The sequence below is a fragment of the Urocitellus parryii genome, chromosome X (assembly GCF_045843805.1).
Source record: "Urocitellus parryii isolate mUroPar1 chromosome X, mUroPar1.hap1, whole genome shotgun sequence".
Lineage (NCBI taxonomy): Eukaryota > Metazoa > Chordata > Mammalia > Rodentia > Sciuridae > Urocitellus > Urocitellus parryii.
The window spans coordinates 46,530,967-46,541,116 of record NC_135547.1 but is presented as its reverse complement, the minus strand read 5'-3'; the positions used below and the strand labels follow the sequence as shown (position 1 = coordinate 46,541,116).

The following is a 10,150-nucleotide window of genomic DNA, read 5'->3' as shown; positions in this document are numbered from 1 at the left end:
ATGGAACAATCACCCTTGTTCTTGGATAGGCATAATTAATATTGTCAAAATGACCATACTACCAAAAGCACTATGTAGATTTAATGCAATTCCAATCAAAATCTCAATGACATTCCTCATAGAAATGGAAAAAGCAGTCATGAAATTCATCTGGAAAAATAAGAGACCCAGAATAGCTAAAGCAATTCTTAGCAAGAAGGTGGCATCACTATATTAGATTATACTACAGAGCAACAGTAACAAAAACAGCATGATACTGGCACCAAAATAGACTTGTAGACTAAAGGTTCAAAATAGAGGACACAGAGACCAACCCTCATAACTCAGTTATCTTATATTGGACAAAGGTGTACAAAAGCATGCATTGGAGAAAAGATAACCTCTTCAACAAATGGTGCTGGGAAAACTAGAAGTCTACATGCACCAAAATGAAATTAAACCCCTCTCTTTCACCATACACAAAACTTAACTCAAAGTGGATAAAGGACCTGGGAAGTAGACCAGAGACACTCTGCCTAATAGAAGTCCAACCTATTGGAATAGTCCCCAACTTCCTTAATAAGACATCTATAGTGTAAGAATTAAAATCAAGAATCAATAAATGTGATGCATTCAAACTAGAAAGATTCTTCTTAGCAAAAGAAACAACCAGTGAGGTGAATAGAGAGCCTACATTTGGGGAGCAAATTTTTACCACATGAACATCAGATAGAGCACTAATCTCTAGGGTATATATAGAACTCAAAAATCTTAACACCAAAAAACAAATATACAATTGATCAACAAATATATGAAAAAAATGTTCAACATTTCTAGCAATTAGAGTAATGCAAATCAAAACTACTCTAAGATTTCATCTTACTCATCATACTGTCAGTATGGCAGTTATTAAGAATACAGACAACAATAATTGTTGGTGAGGATGTGGGGGAATGGCACACTCATAAATTGCTGGTGGGACTGCAAATTGGTACAGAAAATCTGCTAAGAAGTATGGAGATTCCTTGGAAAACATGGAATGGAGCCATCATTTGACCCAGCTATCCCACTCCTAGGTTTATACCAAACGAGCTTAAAAACAGCATACTATAGGGACACAGCCACATCAATGTTTATAGCAGCACAATTCACAATAGTTAAACTGTGGAGCCAACCTAGATGCCCCTCAGTTGATGAATGGATAATGAAATGCAGTATATATACACAATACAATACTATTCAGCAAGAAAAGAGCATAAAATCATGGCATTTGCAGGTAAATGGATGGATTTGGATAATATAATGGTAAGTGAAGTTAACCAATCCCCCCCCAAAAAAACCCCACAAATGCTAAGGTTTTCTCTGCTATAAGGATGCTAATCCACAATGGGTTTGGTGGGGAAGAGCATGGGTGGATTAGACAAACTCTAGATACAGCAAAGGGGAGAAAGGAGAAGGTCAGGGTCATGGGGGTTGGAAAGATGGTGGAATGAGATGGACACCATTATCCTAAGTACATGTATGAAAATACAAATGCTGTGACTCTATTTTGTATACAAGCAGAGAAATGAAAATTTGTGTCCTTTATGTGTAATATAAGTTGTAATGCATTCTACTGCCATACATAACAAATTAGAACAAAAAAAAGCAAGAAAAGAGCATGTAGTTACACAAAATTTGGATGAGCTGACTTCAGCTCTAACAGAAGAGAAATTAATTCAATATTAGTCTTTTATTTATATACTGTTATTGGTAGCAGCAATAATTGGTTTATTTACAAATATTTATTATAAAACTATTCATTTCTAAAGATCTAAACAAACACATAAAATACTAGGTGAGTACAGTCTTTTTAATGAAGTATTTTTGATAACAATAAACTCTCCAAAGTCAATAAAACATTAAATAATGGTCATTCAAGAAGAATTGAAGAATTTTGAAACAATGGAGCTAACTGGAAGTCTAAATAAAATAAAAATAACATTTATTTACGCTACTTAGACATTTAGTTCATTCTTTGCTTAGAAGATTATTTCAGATTTTTTAAATGTAAAGACTAAAGAAATCAAATTCATAGCATAAACATGTCTTAAAAGTACAGAAAAAAAACTGAACAAGTGCAAGTCCACTGTTAATGTATAATAAATAAATTATATGCTATAAAAACTAAATGATTATCATTTTCCTTCATGCAAAATGAGAAAAAAAGGAAAAGTTAGTTGTCTTGCATGTAACTTGTCATTCTGCATCTATACACAGGATTCAATGTCATCCAGAAAATAATGTTATTCTCAAGTAAATTTCAAAATGTCTTCCTAACATCTCCTCCCTTTGTGTCATTTATAGTCATATAGTCACAGCTCAAAACCTGCTCATTAAATTCCTCCGATTTTGATTTTTTTATGTGCCAGATCTACTGGGAGAAGAGATGAGCTATGCTTGAGAGATTCCGTATTGTCATCAATTTTCCATTTGTCCTCAGGAAGGATATGTTCTTCCAGAGTAAATGGATCATTTTGGTTCTCATCAGCTCTAGTACAATGAGAATGGAAGAGTGTCCTTTGACAATGTCACTAAGAAAGTTTTGATTTAAAAAAATTCTAATTCAACATCTAATGTGAAAAATGGTGGCTAGAACTTTTGAACAGAGATACTGTATACAGTTACTGGCCTGGCAGATTTTTGCATCTACTACATCACCCTCTTCATTAAAGTTGAAACTATCTGTCCATCTTTCTTTAATGCAAAATAGCTTGCAAGATAAGAGGAGGAGAAAGGAAGGAATGAGAGAGAAATTTTGGGGGGGTTAGTATTTGCCTTTTTGTCCTAGTAGTTTTCTGTAGAATACCTTCAATATCTTCTTTTGTAATTTTATCTTGGATCATGACAACATTCCCTTCCAACTCCAAGTACTAAAATGCCTTGAGCTGTGCTATCTAGAATCCCTCCCATGTCCAATTTCAAAAGCCTTCTTTTCACTCTCTAGTTCACTCTGGAGACGGCATTCTAGCTTCTTAAGGATCAAAAAACAAAACAAAAACAACAACAACAAAAGGTATCTAATAAACTAGGCCAAATGAAGGCAGGAACTCTGCCAGCAGCTTCTCCTATAACCAAATCAGCATCTTAGCTGAAGTGAGCCATTTGAGTTTGTGTATGGCCAACACACCACTAAATGACTGCAGCTTAGTAGACAAAGAGGCCTTGACAGTCCTGGCTTCCAATTCAGTCCCAGCTGCAGCTGCAACCACGAAGCCTACAGCCTTTATTGCCTAGGTTGCCACCTTTGTTGCTGCTGTTTCTGCAGTTTCAGGGGCCAGGGCTGTGTCCATAGACAGAGATAACACCACTACTGCCACAGAAGCTGCCATACTTTTACAGCCCAGTGGACTCACACATCTTGATTTCAAAACATACTACACAGCTACTGTAACAAAACAGTGTGGTACTGAAATGAAGATATAAAGTTAGACTTATAAGATAGAATATAAGCCAGAAATAAAGTGTGACATGTATAATGAACAGCTTTTTGATGATAATGGCAGGAGATTTCAATGGGGAAGTGGCACTTTTTAAATAATTCTGCTTGAAAAATGATATTCATGTAAAAAAGGAGTGAATTTAGAACTTTACCAGATATCATATACAAAAATTTACTCAAAATGAATCAAAGACCAAATTATAAAAAGTAAAATTTTATAAATTTTAAAATAATACTTTATGATAATAATTTTGTTATTAATTTCTTAGTAATAGCACCAAAATCACAGACAAAAAGGAAAAAAATAAACAAATTGGACTTCATGAAATAAAAGTATATAAGGCATTATGAAAAGAGTAGAAAGCCAGACTATATAATAGAGAAAACATTCAAATCATGTTTCTCATAAGAAATTAATATCAAGAATATGTGAAGAAATTATAAAACTCAATATTTAAAACAAAAACAGCAAATGAAAAATGGACTAAAGAATTAGGCATTTCTTTAAAGAAAATATGTGAGTGGCTAATAAGTTCACAAAAACATGTTCAAAAACACTGATCAGGGGCTGGGGATGTGGCTCAAGCGGTAGCGCGCTTGCCTGGCATGCGTGCGGCCCGGGTTCGATCCTCAGCACCACATACCAATAAAGATGTTGTGTCCGCCGAGAACTAAAAAATAAATATTAAAAATTCTCTCTCTCTCTCCCCTCTCTCACTCTCTCTTTAAAAAAAAAAAAACACTGATCAGTATAAAAAAGCAAATGAAAATTCAGAAATACTACTAGTCATGCATTACAATGGGACTGATAAAACAAACAAACAAAAAAACCCCAACTATATATTAGTAAAAATGTGAAGAATTTGGAGTCCTTGTGCACTATTGTGGGGACTGAAAAATGGTATAGCCATTGTGAAAAAAAGTATGATGTTCCTTCAAAAAACTGAAAATAGAATGACCAAATTTCTGAATATATACTCCCCCTAACTGAATGAAGAGTCTTGAATAAATGTTTGTATACCCATTTTATTAGCAGTATTACTCATAATAGCTTAAAATATGAGTGACACAATTAGACTGATTAATGGATAAGCAAAAGGCGGTATGTACATGCAATAGAATATTATTTGGCCTTAAAAGGAAGGGAGTTTTTATATGTTCAACAATGTGAGTGAATTTCAAGGACATTAATGATAAGTGAAATTAATCAGATAGAAAAAGACAAATATTGTGTACATTTATATGCATGTCTACATGTAAATATATACATGTATGTCATGTTTAGAATAACACAAAGACAAATGTAGAATGTTGATAGTCAGTGGATGGGGAAAGGGAAAATAATGAGTTATTTTTTAATGGATTTATGATTTACTTTCACAAGCTGAACATAGCTCTGGATATAAATGGTTTTGATACTTAAGCAACATTATGAAAGTATTTAAAACAATGAACTCTATAGTTAATATGGTAAATTTTGTTATTTGTATTTTAACAATACTACTGGGGAAGACAATACTACTATAAAATCAAGCTGGAATAAAATAAAAGCATTTTGCAGACTCATTGGAGTTGAAAGAATTCATTCCCAGTAGACCTATAATATTAAAGGAAGTCTTTCAGGCAAAAAGAAACTAATAACTGGTGTGAATTCAGGGTTACACAAAGGAATGTATAACAACAGAAATGGTTAAATTGGTAAACATAAATAATTTTCTTATTATTTAAATATTTTTAAAGATTGCTAGTTATACAAAACAAAATGATGTAAAATATTTTAAACTTTATAGCATATGTAGAAAGAAAATTAACAATATACATTAAAATAATATAATAAAATATATTAATATAATAAAAAGGTAAGGTGGGAAGAAAGGAATATATAATATTGTTAAGGATTTTATACTGTATATGAAGCAGTATTATATTGCTGGAAGATTGACAGTAATAAATCCCTATTTCACATTTTGTTCCCAAGGACAATTTTTAAAATATCACAATAAGGATTTATGGACAATAAGCCCAAAAAGGAGAGAAAACAGAATCACAAAACAATATAACATAATGTTTATATTAAGTAAGCTTTGTTAGGGAAAATATATTTTAAACTGGAAGTAAGAGAATTAATGAAATATTCCCAAATTATCATTATCCCACAGCTTAGCGTAATGACTATTTGCTTGTAGTTTAGCCAATATTTCAGTAGAAAGGAAACTTGTTTTAGTAAATGTTCAAAACATTTACAGGTCAGGTAGGAAGAAGAGGTCTATGTGACAATATGTATACAAAAAGTCTTTGGGGAAAATAAACTTGTTAAAAATGGGCAATATACAAAGCACAGTGAGTAGCTTCAGGCAACCCTTCCTTGGGCTAACAGAACAGGGATTCCAAGATCAGAGTGCCATCATGTTTGACTTCTGGTGGGAAGCATCTTTCTGATTTCTTCACTGAGTTATCTTAGATCCTCATCTGTTGTAGAGAGGGGTAAGGACATACTTTCTTATGCTTATTCTTATAAGGTTTGTAATCCCGCTATAAATGCTGCAACCTCTAGACTTAACGATCTCTCAAAGAATTCATTTCTAAATACTTTCACCACCATTGGGGATTAGAGTTTTAACCTACAAATTTGTGAGGATGCACATTCAGTACATCACAGTCAGCTTTCTGTTATATTACACACAAGGAGGAAATAAAATGTCAGGGATAGTTGTATTTGTTTTTGAAGGCATGACATGTTTATTTTCTAAGCATCACTTAAGAATCAAAAAACTTATCAGCGTTTGAGAATTTGCAGAAACGGTTTTCTTACACTTGTTGTTTTAACATTTATTATAGACTTCATATTTGTAGCAGCTGTATATATGTAATCACTAAGACAAAGATTAAATCTGTGTATGTGAAAATCTATGTAGAAAGTTTTTGTAATACAATTTCACAAGATATGGAGAGATCTGAATAGGTTCTTCATATCTTTACTGAGATGGGCAAGAAGTGAGGAGGAACACATACACACTTATTTGATGATTTAAAATGTTTGTGATGAGATAACTCAGTCATGATTGAATAACAACTGTAAAAAAGATCCATAAATTTCTTTTAACCTTGAGAAATTGTAGAAATGTCAATGTTCCCAACTCTAAAGATGTGTTCAGTGTTTATTTTATTTCTTCTTTTTAAGTTCAACAGAAGTGAAAAAATAAATCATTAAGACACATTTAGTTTACACAAATTATAGAAATTAAATGGCTTAGTAAAGAGAGGAAAAAGAGATAGTATTTTTCTTCAATTATTATTGCATGTCAAGATTTCCAGTACTTTAGGCATAAAAATGAGTCTTTCGGGTGAGATATTTTACACATTGATAGATGATGTTTTGAGACAGAAGAGAAATCAATAAGCCAGCATTTATGTTATTGTTTGACAGAATATTGGACTTAGATTTGTTGATGGCTCCTGAAGGAGAAGAACATTTTAATAAAGTTTTTATAAGTTCAAATCCAGACCTATCTGGCTCTTATTTTGTAATAGAATTCCTATGAAAACTTAAGTATTGATAATTTTTGAAGTAGCTTCAATTCCACTTCTAAAAGAAATCCACTGTGAGAAAGCATTGATTATCCGTATAAAGACATCAAGTACATCTGTTCATAGGTTTCAACTTCAAGTAACTCAGATTACTTTTATGTCTATTATGTATATACCACTGTGTTTTCTGCTATACAGATAGCAGATGCTCGAGAAAAATAAATTACAATTATTTAAAGCCATAGTCGAGTACTTAATAATATTTTTTCTAATTTGATATATGACAGGGAATGGATATTGTCAAAGTGACTACAGTCTACTCACACATTATATTGTCCATGATAAGTGTCACAAGTATCATTGCATATTTACCTTAACAACATATTTTACCATGTGTAGTACTTTACTATTTATTTGTTAGATCCCTTTAATTTATGGGAATGGATAATGGGATAAAAAATTCTAATTAAACTTATGGGAAATATAGATACATTAAGAGACAGAAAATAGAGGTAAGAATATGTTATGTAAGAGGACATCTGTTTGCATTTAGTGGGTTTGGGCATAGATATAAAAGGGCAAATAGTGTGATTGTTTTTCCAAATATCATATACTATCATTTATATATTTTTTATTCTAAAAACATTGGGGTATGTAAGAAAATCTCATAGCAGTAATAGTTGCTAGTTGATAATTATTGTTAATAAAATGTAATAGTGTTTATATATAAATTGAAATGAAAGACTGATTCACCCAGTAATAAAGACTCTAAAATGTCTAAGTCATCTGATTAGTGATAAAAGTCAGATATCATTTGGTGTTCTTATTTGTCCTATCTACTATTTTCTCTTCTGTTCTTACTTTTCTTTTCTTTTGGGTGAATAAAGTATATATATATTCCATTTTATCTCTTTGAGTGTTTAATTATAACTGTAATAGTTTTAATCCAATACAACTAAAAGATGCACATATGTTATATGCATATATGTTATATGCACACACACATACATACATACACACATACACTTTCAGATAAATATATGCATATTAGATACTGCATTGCACTTTTTAAAGTCTTTCTACCATATATATCTGGTCTTGACATGGTATAGACATTTCTTTTTTGTAACACCCTGTTAAGCATAACTGTGATCTCTAAACACAATGCGAGAATGAACAAATGGAGAAATGAACATGGTTAGAAAGCAAACTCTTTTGGTATCCAGGAAGAACATGAGCCATTCAAGACTCCTCAATGAACAGAAGAAATTGACCCAGAAAAAAATCTTTTGTAACTCCAAAACAGAACACAGCTTAGCTCAGGGAGTTCAATTCTTCCTATGGATCAAAAAGGAGTTCCTCTGACAACACTAGAGAAACTGGTGTGACAAACAAGGATTTCAAGCAGAATTTCTGTTCAAATTAAGCAGCCCAGTAAAGTGCTCACTTTTTCTGCCAGCCTGAAACTACTGTTTTCTACTTGTGAGATGATAATGAAGAAATGAAGACTTGGGAGGGGAAAGAAACCTATGATATTAGCAAATTATATTATTACGTTGTGGGAATGTACAAATATGTAACAACCAATTCCACTAATAGGTACAAATTATGAAAAACAGATGAATATAGTTGACAACAACAAAAGATAAAGAACAGTCCAACAATATGCTACTACACATGAAAGACTCGTGTAAAATTAAATGACTTAGGCAGTTTGAAAGTAAAATGATGGCAAAAATGAAACATTCATATATTAAATGAAAAATCAGTAGTTTTTAATTTTAAATTTTAAATTTTAAAACACCTTGTATATCATTATATGCATGAGTTTCTAAATTAAAAATTATACCAAATTCTGGTGAAAGTGCAAAGAAATTGGGTCACTAATACTTTGCTCATGGGAATATAAATTAAAACAACCATTCTATAAAATAGTTTGACAGTTTCTTATAAAATTAAACATGTTATTACTGTTAACAAATCAATTATACTCAGGCCATTTTCCTGAATAAAAAGAAAACAAAACAAACAAGCAACAATAAAAACTTGTTTTTATAAAATAAACCTGTGCAAGAGTGTATATAGCAGCTTTATTTCTTTATTTTTTTTTAATATTTATTTTTTAGTTCTCGGCGGACACAACATCTTTGTTTGTATGTGGTGCTGAGGATCGAACCCGGGCCGCATGCATGCCAGCGTGCTAACACTTGAGCCACATCCCCAGCCCCGCAGCTTTATTTGTTATAGCCAAAAATTGTAAATGCATTAGATGTCTGTCAAATTATGAATGGATAAACAAATTGTGGTAAAACTATATTGTGAAACATTATTCAGCAATTTAATTAATAATGTAATTAGTCTTTGATAATTACAGTGAAAGAAGGAAGGCTGGGGAGAGTGCCAATTCTAAATTGCTATGTAGTATGATTTTATTTACATAATATTTTGGAGTAGTACTGGAGATTGAACTCAGGGACACTCAACCACTGAGCCACATTCCCAGCCCTATTTTGTATTTAATTTAGAGACAGGGTCTCACTGAGTTGCTTAGCATCTCGCTGTTACTGAAGCTGGCTTTGAACCCTCAGTCTTCCTATCTCAGCCTCCTGAGACATTGGTATTATAGGTGTGCAACACAGTGCCCGGTCCATTTGTATAATATTTTAAATTATTAATGTGATTAACAGTTTTAAAGTGGAGGACATATTAGTAGTTTACAAGATCTAAGTATGGAGGTGTGAAGGGTAGAAATAAAGAGCCAAGTTCTTCTTATGGTAATGGAATTTTTCTGCATCTCCATTGTATGCATAAACTACCATTTTGTGATTATTTCCATTATGATAAAATTGTATAAGATTATAAACACACACACACATACAAAAATGAGTTCAAGTAAAATGGAGAACTTTTCAAAATGTTATGTGGATTTTTAAATCGTCAGTTATCTTAGTTGTGCTTTTGTATGAAACCTTTTAAAAATGTCATTATTGGAAGAAACTGAGTGTCCATAGAATCCCTCTACCTTATTTCTTACAACTGCATGAAAATCTACAATTTTCACAACACAAACTCAATTCTGAAAAATAATTTGTGTAGGTATGATGGGAAGAGATTCATTCAAAGTCTGGTTCATTTAACGCTTATGAGGATGATGTATCCCCA

General features: G+C 32.1%; 1 pseudogene; it reads right to left on the bottom strand.

Annotated features, from left to right (window-relative positions):
* Nucleotides 1-2,281: 2,281 nt before the first annotated feature.
* LOC113197078 (pseudouridylate synthase TRUB1-like) lies at nucleotides 2,282-7,381 on the bottom strand (annotated as a pseudogene).
* Between the last annotated feature and the right edge of the window lie 2,769 nt (nucleotides 7,382-10,150).